The 16,081-nt window shown below is 46.2% G+C and overlaps 1 protein-coding gene and 1 long non-coding RNA gene across 4 annotated transcripts in view; one reads left to right on the top strand and one right to left on the bottom strand.

Annotated features, from left to right (window-relative positions):
• The window catches only part of HDLBP (high density lipoprotein binding protein), a 72,479-nt gene that overhangs the window by 20,982 nt on the left and 35,416 nt on the right, over positions 1 to 16,081 (top strand). The window contains exon 1 of one of the 3 annotated variants that reach the window (XM_047721635.1): positions 6,515 to 6,538. The exons of 1 other annotated variant lie outside the window; for it this stretch is intronic. The gene's annotated coding sequence lies outside the window, so the exon portion shown is untranslated. Of the gene's footprint in view, positions 1 to 6,514; positions 6,539 to 12,493; positions 12,632 to 16,081 lie in introns of those variants that run through there. One more of the 3 variants, XM_047721633.1, reaches the window with a different exon arrangement.
• Positions 636 to 12,098, bottom strand: LOC125095338 (uncharacterized). Its single transcript, XR_007125853.1, has 3 exons — positions 11,936 to 12,098; positions 11,696 to 11,776; positions 636 to 749 (listed from the first exon to the last, which is right to left on the bottom strand). It is a non-coding gene; the product is annotated as an uncharacterized LOC125095338 (long non-coding RNA).

Raw genomic sequence — 16,081 nt, 5'->3', positions numbered from 1 at the left:
TATGTTGAATTAGTTCTTTGGGGGGAGCAGCTATACTAGCAATTCCATAAATCTAAAAGTGAGGTTCACTCCCTAGAGCAGACTCAGAAAGACAGTGCTGGAAGAGCTGATGGAATCATCTCTTCCTCCTCATATGACAAATGAGAAAACAGGCCAAGTGAAGAGAGGTGACATGTCTAGTGTCACACTTTGAGTGTCTACCACGGCTTAATACCCTGGACAGGAGAGAATCCAAAGACCTGGTTTTTCTGATGTTTGTTTTTTTATAGAGAAGCATTACATTCCCATTTCCATTCCATATCTAGGACTGGTTCTAGTTCCTAGGTATTTCTACTCATGACTTGAGCTAACTTTGTATCTTTAGCATAATGTTTTATAAGTACAAGCTAAAAGTCTAGTTTATAAACCTGACTTTTCCTGTGTACATTGTAGGAAGAAAATACATTTTTCAGTAAGTTGTTGCCCTTAGAATTATTTTGTTTCTTATAATTTTCATGGGATTTATAGTCAGAAGATCAAAAGTATTTCTTTAATTGTAGGACTGAGGGAGTTATGGCCAGATCCGTCCCCTACAGGTGATTCATCCCTGTCCTGCCCTTGCTGTCTTTCCCACACCACCTTCCCCTGAGATGGGACTGGCTCTGGCCCCCAGTCTGTTGCTGCTCTGAAACCTGTTACCATGGCATTCAGAGCCACAGATGACCCAAGGATCACAGGATCCATTTCCACCTGGAAGCAGTAGCTGGCTCCTGTAACAGAACAAATGATTTTAGATGTGGAGGAGACCGTAAGGAGTGGTCTGAGCAAGTGGTTGCCATGTGCGGTTGTGCCTGGTGAGAGCAGCTGGGCCCAGTTTGTTGCGTGCAAGTCCCGGGAGGCTTGCTCACTCTCAGGAGCATTTTTCTTTAGGCTGGGGTGAGAAGTGTCTCCGAAGTCTCTCCCTGTCCCTCACTTCTCCTAGCTCTGAGTGCTTGGAGCTGGGCAGAACTCACCCCTCCTGTACCATTCTCCAGATATGTAAAGACAGCCTTAGGTAGCTTCCAATTCCCAGGGACTTTGAAGAGTTTGTATAAGGCCACCTATTCTCTGTAATCAGCAGTCCCTCACAGGGAAATGAACAACAAAGAAGTCTTAACTGCAGACCTCTTGCTGATACCATGGTCTAATAAAACAGCGAAGAAAATAATTCTTGTGACCCTGCCTTTGCTGATTTGTAGTAGCAGATGCTGCTTAATAGTACCTCTTCGTTTCCCTCTCCAAACAGAAGTATCCACAGAAAAAGTAAGGAGCTTCATACAATACAGAGCTGTCCCCCTCCTGCAGCTGACCCTCAGGAGCACTTAAACCTATGTCTACCTATAATTTTTGAACCTGTTAAAACACACCTTTTTTGGTAAGTGGTGTAAGAAATATATGCTGTTTTTACATGTGGTCATCTCCCAACTTAATATAGTTGCTTCTTTTTCCAGTCTGTCAGTACAGTCCCCGCTCCGAATGCTGGTGTTTCCTGGTGCCTGGCTCTGTGATCCCTCTTCTATTCTCGGTGTCTTGGATAGCCTACAAGGAGCAGATCATAGATAGTCTATGCACATACGAACATGTCTCTCTAACACAGCTAGCTGCATATTGATGTAACACAGCTGCCCCTCACTCATGAGTTGACATGGAGACTAGTTGTATGGTTGAGGGAGGGACGCTCATTCACTTCCGAGTCATGGGTCCAGGGCTGAGACCTTGTATCTGAGGGTCTGCTGACTGGATTCTACGTAATCTCTTCTTACATAAACCAGACTCCTACTGTGTTATCTAGGGCATTCAGCATCAGTTTCTTCAAAGTGGATCAAGAACTGAAGACACAGAGCAATTAGAATGTCAGATTCCTTGAGGTTTTTAAGAATTTTTCACCAAACTGACATAATTTTTTTAGAGCAGCCTGCCCTTACTGAGAATCTCAATTTGATAAGTTTGATATTTGTAGAAACATTTGAGTCGTCTTTCCTTATTTTGCATTCTTAAATCATGTGGTTACATTAAAAAGCAGGACTGGCATAAACAGGTTTGGGAGCAAGTGTGGACCATCAGAGGTGGGAGCTGGAGTTCCAGGCCTGCGGGAGGCAGTGCACAGTGGAAGGTGGCACCCTTTCTCTGTTTGCAGGTGGGTGGAGACCTGCTCAGTCGGCAGGTCCGTTATGAGACTTAGTGTCCCAGCATTGTTTGCTTACCCAGCCCCCTGCTATAGAAAACACAGACGTCCAGTCTTTCACTCCTGCCAAAAAGCCACAGTGTGTTTGTTTCTCGGCACCTATGTGAGCACATGTGGGAGAGGTTCCAAGAAGTAGGAATTACAGATTCCAAAAATATTTGTATTTTAAGTTACAATATATGATGAGATGGCTTTCCAAAGAGATCACATCAGTTATTCTGCCAGCCACACCAGTTTTCCTGTACCTTCTCTGACGCTCATCCAACTTCATTTTTGCCAAACAGAAGCATAATGTAGGATCTCCTCCCACTTGAAATATGCACTTTCTGTTGTACAACTCAAACATTCCCTAGCCTTTTGTGAAAGATGATTGTATCTTTCACCCTTTTTTTGGTTTATTAATGGGTTTTGGAGTCCTCGGAAGGAATGCTATGCACTAAACTTGGTCACTTCTTTCCTGGAAGCCTTTGAGATAGCTCCCCATGCCACACACTCCTGGGCATTTGTGGCAGAGGAGACCCTCATGACAGACACAGTACCCATTTTGTTCCTTCCCTTATCTAAATTTATTTATTTTAAACAAGAAATTTGTAGACTTTTCAAAAATTTGGGACTTTTTAAAAAGACTGATATGAAGTTTATTAAGAAAAACCTTTTTGTCAGATTCCATTTCTGCTTTGGATTGGAAAGCCAACTCTGTAGCACCATTGTTCAAATAAGAGTTTTCTGTGGAATTTAAAAATTCCTACTGTCCACCTTAAAAGCATAAAAAGAAACAAGTGACATTAAGTTCAATAATGTATTTTGTTTATCCCAATCCAGAGCATTGTTTCTCCATGCAATCAGTACAGAGTCATCAGCAAGGTGTTTTTCATTGTGTTTTTTTCCCTATGAAGTCTTCAACATCTGGTGCATATTTCAGACCCAAAGCATGCACCAAGTTGGGACTAGCCATGTCTCGAGTATCAATCACCACATGTCACTAGTATTGGCTGGCCAGCATGGCTAAGAGGCAGTTTTCCTTTCATTTCTATGGAAATCCATTAACTCATTGTCCCATTTACTTTTTTTTTTTTAATTAATTTTTTATTTTTTCAGCATAACAGTATTCATTATTTTTGCACCACACCCAGTGCTCCATGCAATCCGTGCCCTCTACAGTACCCACCACCTGGTGCCCCCAACCTCCCACCCCCCCCCCCCCCATTTACTTTTTAAAGAGTTACAAGGTGTGGGAGTGCCTGGGTGGCTCAGTCAGTTGAACATCCTGCTCTTGGTTTTTGTTCTGGTCATGATCTTGGGGTCATGAGATCAAGCCCTGTAACAGGCTCTGCACTCAGCGGGGAGTCAGCTTGGAGTTCTCTCTCTCCCTCTGCTCCCCGGCTCGTGGGTGCTCTCTTGCATACTCTCTCTAAAATAAACAATAAATCTTTCTAAAAAAAATAAAAAGAGTTACAATGTGTGTTTATCCGACACATGCTCTTGAATTAGGCTCTAAATAAATGCTATTCTGTCCTCGTCTGTATAAAGATACAATGATTATTTCAGTATTCATGAAATTAGTGGAGTGCTACATTAAATGTTATTTGTTCAGAGGAATTAAATGTTAATATTCTCATACAGTGAGATGGCTGGCTACTGTAAGGCAGTTTTATCTTCCTTAATCTTTGTAACAATTTACAAAGACCCCAAGGGTTTACAAATGGGAAACTTGTAGAAGTTGAGAGCTTAAATGACTTGCCAAGGTGACCCAAATAGGATCCAAGCAAGACTCTGAACTTGTCTTGACCACAGGTGTGGTGTTCTCCACACAGTCTGTCCTCACTGTGGATGCCTGTGATGACTTAGCTCACACTTACTTAGGTGGAAGAAAAAGACATGGAAATCTAGTAGCAGGGTCCCTGAAGAACACTCTGGTCCCCTTCCTATCACTTCCTAAAGAGAAATCTGAGCGGTGTGGAGACGGCAGCCCGAGGCCGTTCGCTTCCCGCCTGACTGGAATGGGACAGCTGTACTTTAGGGAACAAGGCTGCTGTCCTACAGCAATAAATAGCCTTTCTGAGCCAAGAAAGGAACCTAGTTTTGATGTGGTCTGTATTAGAAAGTCCTCCCAGTCAACCTGCCACTACAACAGTTTATAGCCAGGGAGGAATAAGTTGAATGCTAAAATGAGTTTATGTTTTTGAGCTCTCAGGATGGGATGAAAGCATTCTCTTCTTTGCCCAGACCCAACCACCACAATCAGTGTGGGACAGCAGACCGTGCAAAACATTCCCATCCCTCAGCACCCACCTCTTACAGGATCGCAGGGCCTCTGAGCAAGGATCAGACCTGACGACCCCCATGGCCTCGGAGGTGTTCTCTGGTCCATTGTTCTTCTGACCCCCTCAGCAAGGCTCCACTCCACGGAGTCCCATCAGGTCATTAGCTAAAGCAAAGAGGGTAGGTAGCCCAAATTACACACCTTTATCTGTGTTTAGCCATTGACAGGGTATTGTTGGCTGTCACTACCAGGGTGCTGTGAGGACAGCATCCTTGTCTAGGTTTCCCTTTACTCACATGGGAAAGCTTTTTTTCCAAAAGTAGATATCTAAAAGTGAGATTGTTGGGGCACCTGGCTGGCTCAGTCGGTGGAGTATGTGACTCTTGATCTCAGGATTGTAAGTTTGAGCTCTGTATTGGGTATAGAGTTTACTTAAAATCTTCCAGGGGCACCTGGGTGGCTCAGTCATTAACTGTCTGACTTCAACTCAGGTCATAATCCCAGGGCCCTGGGATTAAGCCCCACATCAGGCTCCCTACTCGGCGGAAAGCCTGCTTCTCCCTCTCCCTCTGCCCCTGCTTCTGCTCCCTTTCTCGCTGTGTCTCTCTGTCAAATAAATAAAATCTTTACAAATAAAATAAAATAAAATCTTCCAAAAAAAAAAAGTGGGATTGCTGTCTCATGGTGTTTGCATCTTCAGCCTTAGAAGGCCCTGTGAGTGGTATAAAGTAAGGACCTGCACTTTTTCCTCATCTAGATAGCCAGTTCTCACGGAGGCATCAATTGTAATTTGTCCACAAGTTTATCTCTGATAGAAGTGACAGTTGTCTGTTAGGATGTCTGCGTCGTGCCTCCCATCTGCTCACTGTTCTCTGTCCTGCATCAAACTGTCTGAATTACTATAGCTGTGAAAGCTTGGTATTGGGGAGGGCAAGTTCTCCCTACCTTATTTTCCTCAGCTGTAATTGGTTGTTCTTGACCTTTGATCTTTTGTATAAGATTTGTTGAATAAATATAATTGCATATGTAAATGTTCTAAAAATTTTTTACAGAAATATTGTTACACAATACAGTATTATAAAAATGTTAGATAGTGGGGAGCCTGGGTGGCTCAGTAGGTTGAAGCCTCTGCCTTCGGCTCGGGTCATGGTCCCAAGGTCCTGGGATCGAGCCCCGCATTGGACTCTCTGCTCAGCGGGGAGCCTGCTTCCTCCTCTCTCTCTGCCTACTTGTGATCTCTGTCTGTCAAAGAAATAAATAAAATCTTTTAAAAAAACAATGGTAGATAGTAATATTACCTAAATAAAAATTGCATAAAATGTTGCAAGATTTCATATGTACACACACCTACACATCCCCTTTTGAGGTTTAAGTTGCATTTGCATGAATTTCTAGTCTGATTAGGGGAGAAGTATGGTCTTTATGATTAAGTTTTCCTAGATAGGTGAATGTGGCATTTCTCCATTTATTTTTAGGTCTTTTCTGTATTTTGACAAAGGTTTTTAGAGCCTTCTCTATAAATCCTATTATTTTCTTATTAGATTGACTTCTGATGTTCTGATGTTGCTGGTGTTTTGGAACATGTTTGATTCTGTGTACTGATCCTGTTTCCAGGAAACTTTGAGCTCTAATAGTGTATCCATAGCTTCTCCTGGCTCTTGTACTTGGACAGTTGTTTCCAGTTTCTCAGTTTCTTCTTGCCTTCCTGCCCTGGCTAGCATCTCAAGCCTAGGTTAGAATAGGGAAATTGCCCAGTTGCAACCCTGTTGGTCTTTGCGATCCTAAAGTGAATGCTTCTCATGAGAGCTTCTGGTAGGCGCCTAACATTTAGCTAGGGAGATGTCTGTGTATTTTTCCTTTTTATGAGGAATGGGCAGATTATATCAGATTCTTCATTTGAATATTATGAGGTGATAAAAATCATTCTTGCCCTGGTGTAATATGTGGTAAATTACTTTGTCTTGTCTTTTCTTTTTTAAGTAGGCTCCAAAGTGGGGCTTGAACTCACGACCTTGAGATCAAGACCTGAGCTGAGATCGAGAGTCGGATGCTCAACCAACTGAGCCACCCAGGTGCCCACCCCTGCTTAATCTTTCCAATATTACACCACCTTGCATGATTGGAATAAAATGGACATTATAGTTATATATTGTTTTGACTTTCTAGAACAGTTTGCTAGATTATGAAGTAATACATTCTTTTCTCCTGTTATCTTTGTCTAGGAAATATTAAAGTCCTCCTAGCTTTGTAAGTGAATTGGGAAGGTAATTTTTTAGGGCTTCCTTATGAAAGCAGGTGGGCCTCTCTGCTGAGATATTTATATTTGTTTCTTTGAAAATTTAGGAGGATTGGTTATATAAACTCCATTTCTAACTCTGAAGTTGCCTATTTCCTCTTGTTTTCAAGGTATGTGTGTGCGTGCACGTGTGTATGTGAGTGTTCAGGTTTTGTGTTTTTTTTTTTTTTTTTCAAGATTTTATTTATTTGAAAGAGAGTGTGTGCACAAGCAGGCAGGGAAGAGTAGAGGGAGAAGCAGACTCCACTGAGCAGAGAGTCCCATCCATCCCAGAACACTGGGATCATGACCTGATCCAAAGGCAGACACTTGAGCCACCCAGGTGCCCTCAAGTTTTTGATAATGCTTGTCTTAGTAGAATTCTTGTATGATTTTTCAGAGTCTCTGCTGTGGCCATAGTTTTGACTCCCTTGAATTCTTAGTATTGCCTGTTTGTGCCTGTTCGTTCTTTTTTTCCCCACTGGTCACTATCTTGCTCAGAGATCTAACTGATCTTTCTTAAGACTCCTTTGTAAGTTTTATTCTCTCTTGTATGTCTCTTATTTCATTAATTTCTTGTCTGTATTAATTTAAAGTTTAGATTTATTTTGTTCTAATTTCAGGAGAGGATGATTAAATTTTTACTTTTCCCTCTTCACTAATATGGCTTAAGGCTATAAACTTGTGTCCAAGCAACACTCTGGCTTGATTCTGCAAGTTTGGATAAGGAACTGCTTATTGTTTAGTTCTAAATATTTTCAGATTTCTTCTTTGACCCATGAGTTATTTAGAAGCAACTTTTTAAATTTCCAGTCTTCTTAAAATTTTAAGTTGACTCCTAATTGATTGTTTTGTATTTAGAGAATGTTATGCTATTAATTGTTTTTGTTTTGTGCTAGCTGCTGGCCAGATTTTATAGAAATTCTATTAGGATTGAGAGGAATAGGTCATTTCTTTTTTTTTTTTTTTTTTTTTTAAAGATTTTATTTATTTATTTATTTGACAGAGAGAGAGATCACAAGTAGATGGAGAGGCAGGCAGAGAGAGAGAGAGGGAAGCAGGATCTCCGCCGAGCAGAGAACCCAACGTGGGACTCGATCCCAGGACCGAGATCATGACCTGAGCCGAAGGCAGCGGCTTAACCCACTCAGCCACCCAGGTGCCCGGAATAGGTCATTTCTAATAATTGGGTGAAGGATTACATAAACCCAATGAAGTAGATTCATTAACTACATTGTTTTAATTTTCTATACAGTTTTAATCTTCATAATCTGAGCTGAGTTTGCCTTTGTCTGTAATCCTAGATATGTCAACTTCTAGTGACCTTCCTATTCTTATTTTATATATTTTGTAGCTGTATTATTAGATATGTACATAATTGTACTTGGAACTGACTTGGGTTTTTTAATCTTGACCTTCTTATTTCTTACTCTACAGGCTACTTTATATGAAATTAATATGGCTAGCTCAACTTTCATCAGTTAGGACTTGCTGGACTATTTTTCCATCCCTTGACTTTCAGCCTCTGTGTCCACATGGTTTAGGTGGCTGAACTAGCTTTTAGCTGGGTTTTGTATTTACATTAGATTATTACCACATCTGGATTCATTTCTTCCATATTTTGTGCTTCATTTGCCTTGCTCGTCTTTTACTTCTGTTTCCTATTCTGTTTTCTTTTTTCATTTCTTTCAGTTAATAATTACTAATACAAAGTGACGTAACTGGTAAGTAATCATGTATAATGTAGTGAATACCTCTGAATCTACTACACCATTAGTAGATCCACTAAGCTAGATCTCATCTAAGATCTGGAACATTGCCAGGAACTTCTGTTTGAATGGGAGTTTAGTTTTTTTTATTTGAAAGTTAAAAATTGTGCTTTCACTAGATTATCTTTAAGTTTGTATCATTAATTCAACAAGGTCTAAAATTAGTATTTCTAACCTTTTCTCAAATAATGATCTGAAATATTCCAACTTCAGTTTCTTCCTTTCATCTTATATTTGGTTGCTGCTTACTATTTTAATTACATTTTGTATTTTAATTTCCTCCTGATTTTATTGTTTAGTATGTGGTCAGCACTTGTTTCACTTTATCTGGGTTACTGGTTTCTTTGTCATTATTCTTCCTGGCAGGACTCTCTGGCTCTTGCTTCCTCCTTGCTGGAGCCTGTCCTTCAGTGGTTATTCCAGCAGCCATCCATCTGTAGTAATAGCTTGCTCATAGTCTAAATGTCTTTAAATGACAGAAAGGGTTCTGAATCGACAGGTACTTGCTTCAGCATAGTTTATAGGTGTTGTTTTGTTGGCCTCTGGCAGGCGTGCTGTCTCCTGGTGTTCCTCCGTAGGTAAGCTGCCTCTTCTCTAGTCGCTTTTAGATTCTACTCTTGTCTTTGGCATGTTTCAGGGTGGATTATTTTAAAGGATGTTGCCAGCTACCTGCTCTATTTCTTGTATAGGGGGAAGGAGGTTATCATTACATCCTAGAATTTTCCCTGCTATTTTTCCAGTACTGCTTCTCTGTTCCTTGTGATGGCTTCTTTTGGAACTTCTATTAGACATATGTTGGACTTTCTCATTCTCTTATCTATAGTTTTTTTTTTTTAAGACTTTATTTTTTTTTTTTTTTTTAATTTTTTATTTTTTCAGCATAACAGTATTCATTATTTTTGCACCACACCCAGTGCTCCATGCAATCCGTGCCCTCTACAATACCCACCACCTGGTGCCCCCAACCTCCCACCCCCCTTTTTAAGACTTTATTAATTTGAGAGACAGCAAGTATATTCAAGGGGGTGTGGGGAACAGAGGGAGAGGAGAGAGAATCTCAAGCAAAAGCTGAGATCATGACCTGAGCCAAAACCAAAAGCCAGATGCATAACTGACTGAGCCACCCACAGGCTCTGCTCTTATCAGTAGCTCTTAACCCTTTGCATTTATTCTATCTCTCGACAGTTTTTAAAGGCCACCTTTCTGTCTTACATCTCTAATCACTTCAGGATTTTTTTTATAGTCTCAATCTGATAGTTCTGTTGTCTGAAGTTCTTGAGTCTAATCCAACTTCAGTCTTCGTTTCTGAATTTTGGACTTACAGCCTCTCTACATTGTGGATAGATTTGTGGATATGATTTGTAGCCTGGTATGAGGTTTATTTTCTGTGTGGGGTTGCTTTTTGTGTTGCTAATTCCTAGATTTGGGCTGGTGGGGTCTTAGAAAAATGGGAGTTATAAGGACTTAAGCCCTAAATCTTTATTGAGTGTTAGTCCAAGGTTGCTGATGCTCAAGAGGAGCTCCCACCACCTGGTAAAGCAGATTGGAAAGTCTCTATGCTGGTGGGTTTGTTTTCTGCTTTTTTTCCCCCCCAAATGGCCTACTTTCTGTTGAGAGTTCTTTTGAGGGCCATGGCTCTGTGGGGCTGGGGATGCTGTTCTAAATTTCAACTTGAGCAAGCCCACATCTTCTCCCATGTATATCCCCCTTGAGAGCTGAAAACCCAAATGTCACAGACTGATGTTCCCTTTTTGAGGTACCCATAGGGGGTTTCCTCACACATTATCTGGTGTGACTGTTGCTGGACCCAGCGCTCTCAAAATCTGCCTCTACAAACTATTAGTTTCAATGCACTGAAGCTTGCTGGGAAGAAAAGCTGGTCATAATGAGCAGCAAAGAAGCATCCTGGGATGGTCTGTACCACAAATTCAACATCTGATTTTAGTGTCTTTTTACATCTCTTAAGGGCTTCTGTGCAGCAGCTACTGTGTGAGCTTCTGACTGTGGTGATTGCCAAGCTTCACTGGAAGTTTCTTGACAGTTGACCTGCCAACTGTTTGGGAATCCCTCCCCTCTTCCTCCCTCTCAACCCTCCCCCACCCCCCACACACACATATACACACAGTACTGACTTTAAAAACAAAACAAAAAAATACACTTGTCTGAGTTGCTGGTTGGTTAGTCTCCATGGAAGGACTACCTGCAAACACTAATAACCATAGTAAGGGATGCTGAAGAGCTTGGTGCTTCAAGAGGTTCTTCTGAGTGTAAGGATATGCCATCTGTCCAGGCCCCACCCTAGGGACTTGGGGCAGTGCTTTGACGATGATGTCCTTGGCTCTACAGGGTGGATTTTTGACTGCCTCACATAGTTTCTCTTCCGCTGTGATGTCACGAGGGGCTCCTGCTAGTTGGGCTGGGCGTCTCCCCTGACCTTCAGCTTGCACATGCAATTTCCTACTTGACATCTGCACTTGGCCATCCAGTGGGCATCTCACATCACATTCCCCAAGGCAGCTTTTTGCATCACACTCCTCCCTTTCCAGTCTGGTCTTCCTTTAGTCTCCCAATCTCAGTGCAGGCAGCCAAGAACCTCCCTGACATTCTTTTTCTTTCTTTTTTTTCTTCTTTTTTTTTAAGATTTTATTTATTTGACAGAGCAAGAGAAGGAACACAAGCAGGGGGAGTGGAAGAGGGAGAAGCAAGCTTCCCACTGAGCAGGGCGCCTGATGCGGGACTCCTAGGACTCTGGGATCATGACCTAAGTGGAAGCCAGAGGCTTAATGACTGAGCCCCTAGGCTACTGACTGAGCCACCCAGGTGCCCCTCCCCGCCATTCTTAACTTCTATCAGGCTCTGCTTCAGTTAGTGAGGAACTTCTTGGTGCTACCTTCCAAATCTGGCCACCTAGTTCATGTACCATTGCCAACCACAACTGAAAGCTGGTGTCATCTTCACACTGAACAACTGCAGTGGCCCAACCCCCTTCCCCCAACACTTTGTGTTCCACTGAAAAAAGTACATCTGGTCGTGCTTTCTGCCACTCTAAACTCCGGTCATCCTCCCCACTTCAGCAACACCTGTATGAGAGCTGCCAGCTGTGCTGACCTGGCTGTGGGCTTCCTGCTGAAAGCCGGCCTCTTCTGCCCACAATCATGTGCTCTTGCCCTGTGTGGGGCACTCACGTAATGCATGCAGGACTCTGCTCGGGACACTTCCATCAGAGGTACAAGCTGATGTCTACAGATTCCTGTGCCGGGCCCGCCCTTGATTTTAAAAAATCAAACAGTGCAGTTATTTATTATGCAAGGGACGCAGACCTGATCAGCCATCTCCCCGTCTAGGGTGGAAGCCCCTGGAGGGGAGGTGATTCTCTCTTCTGCTGGTTCTTGGGCTGGGCACGTAGTAGGCATACCTGTTCTTACCTCCATGCGGACAGCATGCACTATGGACATAAGGAGGGTGGTCAGCGAGTAGGGTTACTTGTGGAGGTGATGAGCTACACCGGGAGCTGAACCCCCCCACCACCACCCCCGAGCACCCGGAAGGAAGCTGCTCCGAACTTCTGGGGCACGGACTTGGGTTCGGTTGGAGCCGCCTCAGCGTCCATCCGTGCACCGGGAGGAGGCGGCAGTTAATTTCCTTTGTGTTGTCCTTCGCGGTCTCCTTTCTTTTTCGGGTGGGGAGGCAGGCGGTATTGCCGGTGACTGGGCCAGCCGGTGCGGGTCTCCGTGCTGCGCTCAGGAGGTGGTGGGGGTTAGGGGGGGTGCATTTCTCAAGTCTCCGACCCCACCGCCCACCCTGGAAGCCACGGAGCCCTTCCGGAGTTGGGTCCAGACCCCGACCGCTCGCCCCGGCCCGGCGGGGCGGGGGCCGCGCGTGGGGACCCCGCGGGGGGCGACGGGGGCGGGGCGTGGGCGCGGCGGCGGCGGCGGCGGGGGCGGGGCGAGGCGGGGCGGCCGCCGCCTGACGTGTCTCGGCGGGATTGGAGCCGCCGCCCTATATAGCCGCGGGGGCCCGGGCGCCGGTCTCGGAGCGCGGCCCGGCTTCTCCGCGGCGGGCGGCGAGCGGACCAGCGCGCGGACGGCGGGACGGCGGGACGCACGGGCCGACCCCGAGCAGTGAGCACGGGCCGCAGGGGGGCGGGCGCCAGCGCGGAGGGGGCGCGCGGGGAAGTTGGGGCGCGGGGCGGGCGGGGCGCGGGCTGCCGACGTGGAGCGCCGGGCGGGGGAGGGGCCACGGCCGCGTCCCCCCCAACTCTTCTCCCTCTGCCGCCAACCGGGCGTCCCCCCGTCCCAAGCGCCCCCTCCCTTTCCGCCGCCCGGCCCGACGCGGGGGGCGGCTACGTGTCAGCACTGCGCATGGGCCGCGGCGCCGGCTTGGGAAGAGTGAGAAACTTTCCCGAGTCGCTGGCGCCGGCCCGCGCGCCCCCCCGCACGCACACACCCGCACCTCCCGCGGAGGCAACCCCTCGGGGTCCCGCTTCCTCCGCCCCCCACCCCCAGCCCCCTAGCCCGATTCGGGGGAGGGGCGGTGGACCTGGGGCCCGGGCCGGTGACGTGGGCGTCCGGCCGCAGAGCTGCTCCCCCCACCCCCCCAGCGCCCCTCCTCCGGTCGGGGATGGGAGGGGGGTGCCTGGGGTGCAGTGCGGGTCCCGAAGGGCAGGGCCGGGGCCGGGACAGTGGCAGGGCCGGTGCAGGCCCAGCCGCACCTCCACCTGCTGCCCGTCTACGTGGTCGGTGGGCCTGCTGCCCTGGGGGGCTGCCGCGCAACTTGGACGCACCCCAGGGTCCGCGCACGAAAAATACATTACGGAAAAATACCGAATTTGGATGAAAGGCGGGGAGGCCGAGCGCGTTACTGCCCCTTTAAGCCTGTCCCCGCCCGCGGGCTCGCGTGGCCTGTGGGAGGGCCTGCTGAGGTGGCATCTGCGAAAGTTCCTCCTGCGGGACGGGTGCCGACTTTGGAACTCGCTGGAGCCGCTCACCTGGCCCTCGTGGGGGCTTCGCTCGCTCGCCTTGGGGCTTTGGGAACTTTTAGCCCGCGGGGAATTTGGGTTTGTTCTCAAGCTTGGTTTGTGGGTCTTGAGAAGTACTTTTGGGGGGAAAATTCCTTTGCAGGTTTAGTGTGGGGATAAAAGTAAATTTAATTTTGGAAGAAGAGGAAGGGAGTTCTGGGTTTCCACCGGAGGTTCTTGATGTCGTCCATGTTCAGTCCTGTCTAGTTTTGTGAAGGGAGGAGATTGTCGTTAGGTGGCTGAGCTAAAGTTCTTTCCTGCTTTTACTTCTTTGCAAAGACTTTTCCTTTTGAAAATATAATTGGCAGAACGGCACCAGGGAATCAACAAGTATTTATAGTAGAGAAGGAAAATTCTTCCTTTAAAGACTTTTCCTGTTGTCTGTGTGTTAGGACCAGGCTTCAGATGTAGTCCGCAGATGTCGTTGGGACTTTGCGTTTCTCCCACATGATAGGAGTGCCTGACAGTTCTCCCGGATGGAAGAGAAGAGTCTGTGCTTCTGTCTGTCTGCCTTCCTTTGGGTCTAGTTCTGTTTGCTGCTTAGTTGTATTTTGAGATGTGTTCCCCCGCGCACCCCTCCCAACATTTACACTCTGAGAAATAAGACTTAAAGTCCACAGTGAGAGTAGTTCGAGATTTGCTTTGAGTGAGAGGATCTCAATGCTTCCTGCAGGGAGAGTACTTGAGAGCAACCAAAATGAGGAAGGGATTGGAGCAATCTTGGGAAGAACTGGAGGAGAAAGGGCTTCACATGTCTGAAGCACTCTTGTAGAGAAGAGTGGACTTGTTCTCTGTGGCAAGAGTGGAGCAAGAAGTTGTAGATCTTGGCACTACATGAGGCAGACTATTCTGACAGCTGTGCAGAGGTGAAGCAGGGCTCTCTTGGAAAGCCGCACAGGTCCTCTCTGGTGGTAGTCAAAGATTGCTGTCAAGTGGTGCCTGAGGTCCCTTTCCAGCTCGATTTGAGCAGTTTGTTAGATTAAGTGAGGGACTGTGATAGCATGTTTGGCCTCTATTCTTTGATAATGGGGCCTGTGTAAGGTCCCCTGAGAACTTAAGATAGTAGTGATCACTGGTGAGGTCGTCCAAGGATTCAATGGAGTGGGAGTCATCTTGCTGGGTGTTGTCTGTGAAGGCAGAGCGAGGGCTGGTGGGGAGCAGGTTTGGGTGGGCATAAGGCTGTGGGGGACAGTTTTTTAGGTGCTGCTTTGTGGAAGTAGAGGCAGGCAGGCAGTCATGCTGAGAGCATGTTAGGAGGGCTGCCTTTGGTCTTTTATACAGTCTCAGCCCAGACCCTCAGTAGAAGGAGGTCTTCATTTACATATGTGTTATCAGGTGTGTGTTTAAAGTGGATTCTAAAAAGATGGGGTTTTGAGAAGTTTATAAGAAAATGAGAAACTTTATTTGATAATATCAGAGCCCCAGATGTTAACTCTGCTACTTGTTGCGATCCATTCTTTTCCAGCTGTGATAAACTGCCACTGGAAATCTGGGGACTAGAGACCCGGCGTATCTTGTCACACAAGTCTGGACTTTCTGGAGATCCACTCTGTTCTGCTGCTCAAGGGCCTGTGCACACTTGGGGTCGTTAGAGGCTCTGGGATAGGCTCTCCCTCTGACACATCAGTAGGTTTTGTGGGGTTGGTGACCCTTCTCTTGAGCCTCTTGGACTAAGGAGTTTCGTAGAAGAGCTGGCTGGAATTGACTGCTGAAAGGTGTGTGAGCTATCTCAGAAGAGACTTTTAGGAATTGGTCTTATCTTAGGTGACACTAGGTGCAGGGTGGAAATTGCTCCTGGGAGGAGGGGAGGCGGGATGGACAGTTACTGTATTTTATAGGCTTACCTAGTGGTTATCACTGGGCACTGAAGATTTGCCCTTGTCCAGAAGGGCAGGAGGGAGGCTGGTCAGTGGAAACCCAGAGGAGAGGGTGTGAACATGGTCATGTGGAGAAGCTGTCTGTCTGTCTCTCATTAGGGAGTAGATTGCTGTGGGTTTTAGGAAATGACATAGCGTGACCTAGAGTGGGAGGCTGTTGAGATGCAAGGTCAGCAGGTAAAAGAGCAGGTACAGCCCAAGTACGAGTTCTGAGCAAGGAGGGTAGGGTGGACACCTGGGTCCTGGGTTCACTGCTGGCACTTTGACCTAGAACACCTCCATCTTGTGCCTAGCCTGGCTAAGTGTGCACAGGCTAGACACTTGGAACCCTAGGGATTCCAAGTGCTCTATACCTTATCGAAATCCACCTGTGGACGTGCTACTCTGACACTTTGATTTCACAGAAGTCTTAATCTTTAGAACTTGTGGGTTAGCATTGTTGGAGGGAGATTCTCAGAGTTATCCTGGTCAGTATATCTCCATTTTTCTCCATCCATCTTGGTACAGAGGAGTGTCTGGTGGGACTCGGGCCCCAGAGAGGCCAGAACCTCTCTGGCTTGTACTTTCCCTCTGTGACTCAAACCCTGCATTTAGAGATTTGGTTTTTTGTTTGTTTGTTTGTTTGTTTTTTAAGTCCTGAAACACTGCTGGATAATGAGACCCTCTTAAATCCAGAG

This window comes from Lutra lutra, chromosome 3 (assembly GCF_902655055.1).
Source record: "Lutra lutra chromosome 3, mLutLut1.2, whole genome shotgun sequence".
Classification (NCBI taxonomy): domain Eukaryota; kingdom Metazoa; phylum Chordata; class Mammalia; order Carnivora; family Mustelidae; genus Lutra; species Lutra lutra.
Note: the sequence above shows the minus strand (reverse complement) of the source record. Positions and strands in the feature narration are given on the sequence as shown.